This window comes from Phodopus roborovskii, unplaced genomic scaffold (assembly GCF_943737965.1).
Source record: "Phodopus roborovskii unplaced genomic scaffold, PHOROB, whole genome shotgun sequence".
Taxonomy (NCBI): Eukaryota; Metazoa; Chordata; class Mammalia; order Rodentia; family Cricetidae; genus Phodopus; species Phodopus roborovskii.
In genome coordinates, this window is record NW_026126470.1 from 342,307 (window position 1) to 355,270 (window position 12,964).

Below are 12,964 nucleotides of genomic sequence, written 5' to 3' on the forward strand. Positions count from 1 at the left end.
GAGGGGAGAGGTGGGCATGAGGGAGCAGGAAGATTGAGACAGGGAAAGGATAGAGGAGAGCAAGAAAAGAGATCACCGTGTTCATTAGATATAAAGAGTATTAGGAAGGGACCCATGTTTTTGTACAGAGTTCCAGAACACTGCGCAAGCCATCCTGACCCTCTGGAAAGCCAGAACACCACAATCTCCCCAGCAAGATACAAAGCAGCCTTTAAGTTTACAGCTCCAGACAGGTGGTCCTTTTGTCCTTCAGCAAAGTGACAAGGTGTAGGAAGAAAGACACCTGCCCTGAAGATGTGGGGAAAATACTTAGCTTGAAGAGTTTGTAAGAGGTCCTGATTCCTTTTTCCCAGATGTTTAGAGACAAAGGACTAGAGTCTCACAACAAATTCAAAATGTTTTTTCCAGTTGCTGGCTTTATGTTGTTGTTCCTGATGTTGGGTTTGGGGAGGAGGTATTGCAAATCAGTAATGATTTTAATTATTTTCTCGCTCTGATAAACATAATTTTATAACACTTATAGAATACCATAACTTCTCTTTTTATAGCAGAGAACAGATATCTGCACATCTTATTTTTATACAAGCTGGAAGGTGGTGGTGCACACCTTTAGTTTCAGACTCCAGAGGCAAAGAAGGCAGATCTCCATGAGTGTCAGGAAAGCTACAGAGCAAGTTCCAGAGCAGTCAGGGTGGCTACACAGAGAAACCCTATCTCAAAAACACAAACAAACAAAAAAGAATAATGCACAACATTTTCCAGGAGGAAAAACAAAGAAACATGAAACATTTGCTCTGATCTCTTCCCTAAAACAAAACCAAAACAAAAAACAAAAAAAACAACAACAACAAAAAAACACTAAAGCATAGTAATTTCTATAGAGAATTTTTTTTTAACTTGTATACCATGAGAATTCCTGGTTCAATAATTGGTTAATTTTTGTATTAGTGTAAGGACATTTTGTTACTTTCTATAAAAACAAAACTTGAAGCATACAAATTGATGATGTATTATGGCTTCAGACCCCAGATGTGTAGGTACTGGAAGCATCATTTAAAAATTTACTTAATTATTAAACTCTCCACCTGCTGCTGTGAGGGATCTTTTCTCTCCTCAATCATTTCGATGCTGCCCTAGAAGGCCTGATCGGAATTACGCTCCTGAATGTTTAGAGTTGGGGCCCAAATAATTGCATTTTCACAACGCCAGTTTCTGCTGCTTCTGACCAGTTCCCTGGCATGCTCCAGCTGAAGGGTTCAGCTCTGCACCAACACTGACGGTGTTTCCAGTCTCTGTGCCAGAGCTGATAAAGGCTTGTTTACGGCACCCACTGCTCCAGTAGCTTGTGGCTGGAAATCAAATACAGGACTATAGACCTTAGGGAGAGACAGTGTATACACTTAGAGACATTGTTTGGTGTAAGCCAAGGGGTGCTGCTACCTTCTTCCTCTATAAGAAATGATTATTCCTTAAAAATGGGCCAGTGAGATGACTCAGCAGGTAAAGGTGCTTGCTGGCAAGCCCAACGGCCTTCATTTGATCCCCAGGACCCACAAAATAGAAGGAGAGAACTGACTCCTAGAAGTTGTCCTTGACCCTCCACATGTGGGCCACACACACACACACACACACACACACACACACACACACTGAAGGAGGATGGAATAAGTGTAAAAACAAGAACATTAAGTGCTATACAGTCCATATGAATTGGGAACTATGAAGTTTGAGTGACATATAGCAAAAGTAATACACATATTGAATTAAAATCCCAAAACAACAAATACATCATTGATATTTGATACAGGTAAACAGAGAGATACCAGTATTTTGCTCTCAAGGGCAGTTTCTTGGAGGGTAGGCAGGCACCCATCAAAGATGGAAAGTGTTCAAAGTAGCTACAATAACCCAAATGCATCATCACTCCCTTCGGCTTTCTGCTGGATCTAGAAGCCCCCTATTCTCACTCCTCCACTCCACCTGTCTGGACCATTCCCATCCCACAAGAACCACGTTAGCCCTTCCCCAGCCTAGCTGCAGAAAGAGACAAGACTAAGCTGAAGGATCGTGCCCTCCTTCTCAGAATCCCACTGCACTTATTTTCAGCTGCTTACTCTTTGTATGTGTTTCTAATCGCTCCACACATCTACCAGTCATGACTATCCTTTAAAAAAAATAAAGAGGATGGACAGATGGCTCAGTGGTTAAGAACACTGACTGCTCTTCCAGGTGGACCTGAGTTCAAGACCCAGTACCCACATGCAGCTAACAACCATCTGTAACTCCCAAGATCTGTGATACTGTCGCAAAGACATAAATGCAGGCAAAACACCAATGCACATAAAATAAAAATGAATACAATTTAAAAATTAAAGAAGTTAATCAGAATAAAAGCAACTTAATGATATTTTTTCTTTTCTGAGAGGTGTTTTTGTCATTGTTATTTGAGTCAGGGTCTTACTATGTAGCCTTGGCCAGCCTGAAACTTACTAGGCAGCCCAGGTTTGCCTAGAACTCATAGAGATCCAGCTGCCTCTGCTTCCCAGGTGTTTAGGATTAAAGGCATGTGACACAGTGCCTGGCCTAATATTTTATGTTTTTCAGTTCCCCACAGTATTAGCTCTTTACATGATACCCATTGATTCAATCCATAAAACAAATATTTCAGAGGTCCATTCTGTAACACACTGTACTGAGGGCCAGAAATTCCCTTCTAAAAATTGACATTCATATTATAGTGAGTTAGTTCCTTTGTTGAAGAGGGAAGTGAGCTGAGGATATAAGTAACATAAATGCTTGCCTAGAACGCATGACCCAGGTTCAGGATGGAGGAAGAGGAGAGAAGAAGACACAAGATGAAAAAGACAATAAATCCACCATCCTAAACAACTCCACACAATGCCCAAACTAATTTAATATCTCATGCCCCACCTCGGTGCAGTTTTCCCATACCAAGGCACTCACTCACCGTGAAATATCTATAAGTTCTGAGCAGGAAATAGCTACGAATACAAAGAATGACTCTGTCATCAGGACCCCACATACTCTACTACAGAAACTCTTCTCAAAGAGCTGGCCTGGAGGACATAGGTTTCCCTGCCGGTGTTCAGAGTGGGAGACCAAGGAGGCACAGAAGTCCAGCTGCATCATGGATGGGTATAGTCTGTGGGTTTGCACCAACAGGAGCCTCGCAGACTAGTACATCAGTGATTCAGAGCCACAAAGCATCCGCAAAGCAGTGGTCAGTGATGCAGACAGAGAGTATAGGCACACAAAGCTAACAGGATTACAGGGTTACAGAGCAATACAAGACACCCCTTGTGGCTGGAGACTTCTGTTGGCTTTACTCATGGACAGTCATGCCAGGGAAAGACTAGACGTCGTTCTACAGCACACAGAGCCCTACCTAGACACTGCTGAGAGTCTATAGAGATCTGTCTTTGAAAAGACGTCACACTAATATGCTCATAGGATCACCTCCATGAAGCTTTTCCACCCTGCTCCCTTTGCATGTTCTAATTTTTTCATCTGGAAATAATAATAGCAGAAGAGAAAACTGGTCTCTGAAATCAAAAACTGGAGTTTAGAAATATTGAGAAACAGCCAGGCGTGGTGACACACAGCTGAAGTCCCAGCACTCAGGAGGCAGAAGCAGGCAGATCTCTATAAGCCTGATCTATATAGTGAGTTCCAGGACAACCAGGGATATGAAGAGAAACCCTGCCTTAAAAAAAACAAACAAGCAAAAATGAACTTGAGACTCAAGAGAGTAAGATGTACAGAAAGAACTGGAGATCCATCCAAGACCAGGACCAAACTGTGAACACAGATGAAGCAGGACTCCTTTCCATGCTCACTCACCTAGACCTCAATCCAAGTATTCCAAGGCAGGACTCAATACATTCATGGAGACTGCATGACAAATGGAGACACTTAGTAAGTCACACAAAATTAAGTGCTATAAGAAGAGAAATAGGCCATGGCACATTAACAATCATTGTGAAACCTTTTAGTATTATTATTATTATTTATTCTTCTTTTTGGTTTTTCGAAACAGGGTTTCTCTGTGTAGCTTTGGAGCCTCTCCTGGCATTCTCTGTAGACCAGATTGGCCTCAAATCCATAGCGATCCTCCTGCCTGGGCTTCCAAAGTGCTGGGATTAAAAGCGTGTGCCACCACTGCCCAGCATGAAAACTTTAAAAAAAAAACATAAAAAAAAAAGTTTTTTTATGTATGGGCTCATACAACAAATGAAGCCAGAATCTACAGGAGTAAGCTTGAAACTGTTCCTTAATGGTCCCTAGATAGCTATATTATACAGTCAAGTAGAAGAGCCATAAATAGAGTGGCCAAGAATATTACTTACATCAGTAAGGGTTGGTAGTACTAAAGTGAATTTTGAATTGTGCCTTACCGAGTTCTTAATTCTGGAGCAGTAGAGAAAACCTATTGATCCCTTTGTTTCCTTACTCAGTAGCAAACTATAGCACTTTGTCAACCCAGAGGATATATAAGAATAACAGACATGAAAAGAAGATGTTAAACCCATTCAAAAGGGGGCAGAGCCCAGCACTGTAGAGTTAAAGTATGGTGCACCGTCCCCTTGAGAGGAATCAGTCACAAGGGTCCAGGCATCCTGCCAGCTTCAAACACACCCAATGTTCCAAATGACAAATAATGGCAGTGGGAGGACGAGGACACGACCACCAGAGCAGTGTGATCCTTCATCTTTTGTAAATATGGCAACATTCTTCCTTCAAAGTAAATGATGAAAAGCAAGAGGAAAATTAACAATTTCATGTTCATTTTGCAAAATCCTGCCTCTTAACCCCTTAGCACACTGCCCTTCGGTCAAGCAGAAATGAACCACAAGCCAAGATCTTAACATCACACTGAGTCCTGTCACAAACTCGTTTCTCCCTACATGATTACCCTGATGCCTCCAAAACTGCAGCTCAGTAAGGCCAGAGTAATCCAAAGTATAACAGGACAACCAGCCAAGGGACAGCTGGCTCTCAGAGCAGTAATGAGACTAGCGATAGAGGCTGAGAGCTGTGTCGCCAATCTCTCTGCGCAGGGTGTGGAAAGAGAAGGGAGTTACGGATGGGAGGTGGATACAGGGGCTTGGCTGCGTTCTCGGAAGCGGGCCACCTCAAGTGTCCGCTCCCCTGTGCAGCGCCGCTGCAGCAAGCGGAGAAACTGAGGATGGAGATGCTCAGCCTGGCCCCGCCCCATCTCTGCAGCGGCTGGGATCCTCCTGTCCCAGGCTGCCGCAACCCAGGGCTGAAGCTTTGCCTGCGCCTTCGGTCGGAGCCTCTGCTCCGGGGCCCTCGCACGCACTCCGGACTCCCGGGGCCGCAGCTCCCCACATCCGGCTGGGGTCGCCAAGGACGCGGGGTCCTCTCGTGGAACACAGGGCTCTGCAGCCGAGGGGCGCGCGAGGCACGCGGCACCCGGCGCTCCCGGGACAAGCTCCGCCCCACTCCGCGCACAGTCGAGGCTGGCACTCACCGGGTCTCGAGTCTCACCCGCCGCTCGCCCTCCCACAGGACGTGGACTCTCGGATCAGTGGCCTCGGAGCCAGGCCGTTCTTTCCCGGCTTCCTGACCCCCCCGCTACGGCGCCTCACCCCCGACCCCCAGCTACGATTGGTCCAACTACGGGAGAGGCGGGGCAGGGATGTTGACGGACAGTCGCGCAAGCAGGGCGCTGTGCCCGGAGGCGAGGACAAGGAGTTGGCACCGCCTGTGCTGTCTGCTGCCACAGGGCTCTAGTACTCGGGTGACTGTGCACCTCCCGCACTCTGGCCCGAGAGCTGGTCCCCTCTGGAAACCCAAATACGGGTGACCGTAGGACATTAGCATTGTCCTGCAGCTTCCCTCAGCAGGATTTTCTGTGCCTGAGAACTAACCACAACGCTGTCCCTGCGGTGATGGAGTTGCTGGTTCCTGGTACCAGAGCATGGGGATAGAAGAGCCTTGAAAGTGTCTTGCTTTGAAGTTAGTCTCTTGGCAAAAGTGACAGAATGCTCCACCCAACCCCATCCTCAATTCTTCATTGTCCTAGTTTGGAGATTTTAACTGGAGAAATGTCAGAAGCAGTTTGGTGAATCTGAGAAGCAGAGAGGACTCCCTAGAGGATAGAAGGGCCATTATGGGACAAAAGATATCTGCTGTGTTTCTCGAAAGTTCAAGGAGCACAGTGGGGTCGGTCTTTTAATCTGAGAAAAAGGCGGGACTGGGGAGGAAGCCCTGATGTCAGATTGTGTCCACAGGTTGAAGAATTAATATGGATTACAACTGGCTTTAATTATCTTTATATTTATTGACCACAGCGCTGTAAGAGCCTGAGGTCAGAGAGTACTTGAAGCAAAACAACTGTCTTTAGGACATGATAGGACTACCGCACTAACGAACTCAAGCACTTGTGGTTGCCTGCACACGACTTGAACAAATCAAACCAACCAACATTCAAGCAGGGTGGGAGAAAGGGTTCATGAGTGCACTCCCTTAACTGAGTTGTTGGTGTCTCCTGGGGGAAGAAGATGCTGTTTTCTTTAAGGGTATGGGCCCTGGTAGGTCAACCACTCTCCAGTGGATGGTCCTACACCTGTGAATATATAGGCAGCACAAATTGGGTTTGTTTGTTTTTATTTTTACTTTAAGAGTGCATAAAGTTATTGAAAGGAGTTGGGGGTGGATCATGGGAGAGTTGAGGGTGAAAATGATCAAAATACATTTCCTGAAGTTCTAAAGAATTAATAAAAATTTACATTAAAAATGTATAGGTTCTGCCAGCACATAGGAGGCAGAGGCAGGCTGATCCCTGAGTTCAAGGCCAGCCTGATCTTTGCAGTGAGTTCCAGGATAGCCCCAGCTACACAGAAAAAATCCTGGCTCAAAAAAACAAAACAAGGTATAGATTCTGAGGCTAGGTACCAAGAGAGTAGCAGGACCCTTCTCTGGTACTTACAAGGCTTTGAGCTTGATCACCATTGTGTCAATGTCAGCTGGCTGGAGAGGTTTCCATTGCTTCTGTCATGCACTGAGCAGCAGTGAGTGGCTGCAAGTGGCACCCTCTGTCGTTAGTCTCTGACCATACCTTGATATCAGAAGCCTATTAGTGTTACAGTCCTTGGTCAGGACCCTTAAGCAGCCTGTATTTACAACTCTCTAGCCTGAGGATTTCCAGCTCACTGGTTCTAGAGCTGGGCTAGCATGTGAGACCTTCTGGCCTGAGGATTTGACAGCTCACTGGTTCTAGAGCTGGGCTAGCATGTGAGACCTTCTGGCCTGAGGATTTGACAGCTCACTGGTTCTAGAGAGCAGGGCTAGCATGTGCTCTTGTTTTGTTCCTTACAGTCTTTTACCAGCTTTCAGTTCTGATTTCTCAACTCTCGCTTCCCCTCTTCCTGCCCTGGAGACTCTTCTGCTTCTTCAGCTGCCAGATAAGCCACTGCCTGACCCTTGATACAACTTGATAGCTGTTGCTGCCCTGACATGGGGTACCTGCCTCTGTTGGGACTGCCTTCTGAGACCAGGGCACTCACCATGTGAGTTGTATGGGGTTGGCTGGACAGAGTGGCACACACCTTTAGTCCCAGTACTTGGGAGGTAAAGGCAAGTTGATCTCTGTGAGTTGAAGGACAACCTCTTACACAGTGAGTTCCAGGACACAGAACAGTCAGAACTACACAGTGAGACCATGGGGTGCCAAGCATGGCCCGTCACTATGCCAGGCATAGGCATCATGTGCTGTGTGTAGAAATAATCAAGGATCATAAGCCAAGGGTTATCTATATTAGTGTCTATGAAGGGCAGGCAATGTTGGGGGCCAAGGCTTATGTTAATACATCTTCAATGCATCCATTCCTTATTTTCAGCTAAAACTTTTGGGGCAGGAAGGGGGATGTCCCACAACTCTTTGCAACTCTAGTTCCAAAAGATCCAGTAGCCGATCCATAGCCTCCTCTGGCCTCTATACGGACACACACTTGGTGCACAGACACTCGTGCAAACTAAACACCCATACACATAAAATAAAAGTAAATCTTAAAAACAAAAACAAAATAGTCATCCAAAAATTATTTATAAAATGTTATAGTGAAATCTGAGCATGCCCAGAGGTATTTGTCCATCATTGTAACAATACCTAGCACTAAGCACACCTAAAATAATGTGTCTATTGTGGGATGACTAAGCCCTAACAGCCGACCTATCTAGATAGCTCCTAACTAATATAAAGAGCATGTGTAGAAAATACTTCCCGAAAGCCGACCTGGGTCAGCCTGGGGGCCTTGACAACAGCAGCCAAGCCATGGCAAGAGATGACATGGACCAAGGAAAAGCAGCCATGTCACATGAGCAGATGCAAACAGAACAGATCCTCCCCCCACTCCCTGGTAGGGTGGAGGGTATATTAGGCTTGTCCCTTCCTTAGTAAACCAAGCTGTCTTCCTCATTGAATCCGTATTTACCTGCCCTCTCCCCTAAGGGCGACCCGTGGGGCCCTGTATCAGTCTATCATTTCTTTTAAATTATGACTTTACACTGATCGTGTTTAGAAATGTACTCCTTAACTGAGGATGCTTCCAAGTGGACTCACCCTCATATGAATATGTACAGGTCCCTTGGATAAATCCCCATGCTTCCTTTGTGAAGAAAGAGCGAGGCTTTGGGAAGGACTCTCTTTATACAATATCAACACTCTGGAGTTTCTGAACTAAAACTGCTCCGAGCTTTACCTACACATTAACTGTGAGTACATGAGTCATAACCGTGGCTGCTGATCACTGAAATAACCAGATGTCACACCCAAATGTATAAAGCTTTTATTTAAAATTAGACTCAAATACAAATGAAGAGTACAGTATGAAATAGTAAACCTTCATCAATCATACTCTAGCCATCTTAGGTTATACACTATAGTAACATTAAAAAAAAATCAAGAAATAGTACAAAATCAAATTTTAAACTCTTATTGCCAACATTAATAATATTCTGAAACACAGGGCTGAAGTGTAGTTAAGCAGTACAGTGCTTGCCTAGAGTGCCAGCACCATACACACACACAGATTATTACAAGAATTGAGTAGCCACTAAAATCAATAAAAGAATTAAAATTCGTTGTGTTTTCTATTCATTCACAGACAAGAAGCACCTCATCCTAAGAAGAAAGTGATGAATTTGATGAATTTCTCTCCAAGGCTATGAGGACGGCCTTGTTTACTTGACTTTTTTTTTTTTTTAATATGGCACAACAGGCTTTATCACTAAAATTTAAAATTTAATGTTTCTATGCCTATAGTCCCAACTACTCTCGAGGCTGAGGCAAAGTATTTATCCTGAAAGTATTTATGGAAAGTACAACTAGACTTGTCTTAAATAGACAACAGGAAAATATACTATTATGATGCTTATATATTTAAAATAAAGGAAAAACATACACTCAACAATGGTACCCATGTAGTTAATATTTAAAATAAACTAAACTAAATAAAGGAAAAACATACACTCAAGAATGGCACTCATGTAATTAAAGAATGAAGTTATTTACAAATATACAACTATATGACCAAACAAACATTTTCTAAAACATGCATATTACAGTGTCCTTTTATAAGAGACATATAAGAGTAAACTACTTAAATATTATCAGCTGCCATGATTAGAATAGAATAGAACAGAACAGAACAGATACTGGTCTGTTGTTCTATAAGAGGCTAGATGAAACATCAAAATCAGTACTTCTTGAGAAAATTGTATCTACTTTGGCATCAACATTACCTGTCATCAAATAAATGCAGTCCCAGTGATTTTTTGTTTGCTTTGTTTTTCAAGACAGAGTTTCTCTGTAGCTTAGAAGGTTTTCATGAAACTCACTCTATAGACCAGACTGGCCTCAATCTCACAGATATCCGCCTGCCTCTGCCTCCCCAGTGCTAGGATTAAAGGTGTGTGCCACCACCGCCTAGCCAGACAGTGATTCTTTCCTGAAGTTTTAACTTCACTATTGCTGTGTTTTGAGACAGAATCCCAGGTAGCCCAGGCTGGCCTGAATCTCACTATGTAGCTAAAGGTGGCCTTGAACTCCTGATCCCCCTGCCTCCACTTCCAAGTGCTGTGATAACAAATGTACACCACCATTCCCTACTGCTACCATTGCTCTTTATAAACAATTGTAATGAAGTCACGTTTGTTTGAAGTACATTCATTCAAAGTTTTGCAAGATGTAGCTGTTTGCTACAATTCGGCTGTTAAAGGTACTCCTTAAAAGTTGTGTTCCTCTTTAAAATACAGAGACTTTCTCCCTCACTAAATGGAAAGGGTAACAGAGAAGGTCTAAGAAAAGTTTGGAATACAGAAATATATCTCCACTGACTGTACAACAGTACACAAGTCGGACATCATCCCCAGGCTTCTGCTTCTACTCAAAACAAAGGAGTCAGTCCCTGCTGTGAGGCCAGTACCTCTTTTGAACTGAATAATAATAATAACAATAATAATAATAACAAAATTCAGTTGACAACTTTAAGATTCCTTTTGACTCTCACATGGTACAAGTTTATGCTTCTGCAGTAATTTAAATTGATAATCAAATATCCATAACTAAGAGAACTTATATGAGGCAAAATAGCATAATTGAACAAAATCTCTCCTGTTAAAAGAAGCCCAAATTTCAGCTCCCTAAACATTACCTGGTCTGTTGCCTCTTCAGCCAATCTAATAAAGAATGCAGTCACATAGTTATTATTTCTTAGTTACATAAATTACTTTTAAATAATTTAAATCAATAAAAATATATTAAATCTATGCCTTAGTTTTCCTACATTCTGATTCTACAGTATTTTCAACTGCATTCAAGATACTCTACAGCTCAAAGCAGGCTAGTTAATAGTCTCACGCTTCTAAAATCTAGTGTAAACAAAAGAAAAGGCAGAATATTAATAATTATCATAGCCTGCCAAAGTTTTCATAAAAATATGTTGAATGCCATTTTTCAGAGTAGAAAAACAAGCAAAACAAATTCTGCTGACAATGTCAATCAGGTCAAATGGCTGTACCTGCCATTAGAAAAAGAAGGACAAAGCTAACGGAAACATAATCAGGGAAACTAAACCATGGCATTTCAGCCATCTTTCTGAAAATTAATTTGAACAGTTTTGGTAACAGCTCAGTAAGATGCTTTTTCTTTAACTGTGGACAGCAAAGGAGGCACTTAACTGCAAAAATAGAAAAATACGAAACTTCCTCATCTCATATTTAAAAAGGAATAAAAGATCAGGCTGAGAATGGCTCGTAGTTAAGGTGCTTACTGCTCCATCAGAGAGCTGGAGTGTGGATCCCAGCACCCACATGGACAGCTCCCAAACACCTGTAACTCCCAGACTCAAGGGAGCTAGCACCAACTTTTGGCCTCCTCCAGCAGATGCGCGCACGCATGTGCACGCGCGCACACACATACACTCTCTTTCTGTCACACACAAACATACATACAAATGCACACACACTTTCTCACAAACACACACACTCTATACATACACTCTACCACACACACACTCTCATATACATACATACACACTGACATACACACTCTCTCACACTCACATACTCTCACACACGCTCTTTCACAGATATGACACACAAATCAAATATTAAAAGAAATGCAAAGTAAAAAAGGTAATTATTATTCAGAGAGTTAAATTTTCACTTCTTATTCACCATGCACTCAAATGTTACACACCCTATATTAGAGAAAATATTCTGAAGACAGGACTGTCGCTCTGTTTATGAAACACAGGAAACACATCCTTTCCAAAGGATTCCGGATTCTGAGGATGAAATGCAAGCCTTCTCAACCTGAGTGCTACATACTTTGTTTCGTTTTTTGAAACAGGGATTCTCTGTGGCTTTGGAGGCTGTCCTGGAACCAGCTCTTGTAGACCAGGCTGGTCTTGAGCTCACAGAGATCTGCCTGCCTCTGCCTCCCGAGTGCTGGGACTAAAGGTGTGTGCCACCAACGCCCGGCCAAGTGCTATGTATTTATAAACTAGGGAAGTACAGCCACCATGATGTACCTGTCAGCAAAGACTACCATGTGGTCCTCAACTTTAATTTGGAAGGAGCAGAACTTTTGTTTTATATACTTCCAGTTAAGGGGTTCTAATGGCTGTAACAGAGTAATTGATGATATTTAGTAACTAAATTTAGAGAACAGAAGTATTGCTGGAATTTTAAAGCACTGTTTGTACTTTGTGCTATTAAATGATACAGAACATTCTAAAATATACAACGCCAAGCTCCCAAATGTCACCTTTGATTTACAGATGTATCTTCAACATTCCAACAAATATTGTCATTTCTAAAAACACAGGTATATTCTTTTTTAGGTTTATTCTTTTCCTTTTCTTTCTTTTTATTTTTTTTTTTTCATTGTTGATGTTTTTCTTGTTTTATTGTTAGGTTTTTCTGTTTGTTTTGAGATAGTGCCTCACATGTAGCCCTGGCTGACCAGGAAATCAGTATGTAGACCAGGTTGTCCTTGAACTCATAGAGATCTACCTGCTTCTGCCTCCCCAGTGCTGGGGTCAAAGGCATGTCCTACCAGACCCAGCCTGGTTTATTTGTTTATTTTTTTTAATCACCACAATTAAATTGTCTTTCAAAGGTGGCACTTTTCAGTGATTAGATGAAAACATCCTTTTTAAAAATGCATTCCCACATTCTCCCCCAACCCCCATGGTTTCTCTAAAGGGCAGACAAGCCCTTTCCTGTCTCCTCACCCCTTCTGCCCTGTCTCTGTGTCTCTTACCTTTTTCCTCTTTCCTTATTTTCTTATCTCCCCCTCAATAAAACATTCAATATGGGGGGGGGGGAAATGCATTCCCAATCTATCAGTAGCAGGATTTTAAACGTTCTTCACTTTGGGACAATGGTCAAGAGTGAAGTAAGGACAGAGACACAG

The 12,964-nt window shown here is 42.8% G+C and overlaps 1 protein-coding gene across 2 annotated transcripts in view; it reads right to left on the minus strand.

The window, feature by feature from the left end:
- The window catches only part of Nxpe3 (neurexophilin and PC-esterase domain family member 3), a 58,212-nt gene extending 52,597 nt beyond the window's left edge, over positions 1-5,615 (minus strand). For both annotated transcript variants that reach the window (XM_051191680.1, XM_051191679.1), the window contains exon 1: positions 5,513-5,615. The gene's annotated coding sequence lies outside the window, so the exon portion shown is untranslated. The remainder of the gene's footprint in view (positions 1-5,512) is intronic.
- Positions 5,616-12,964: the final 7,349 nt, after the last annotated feature.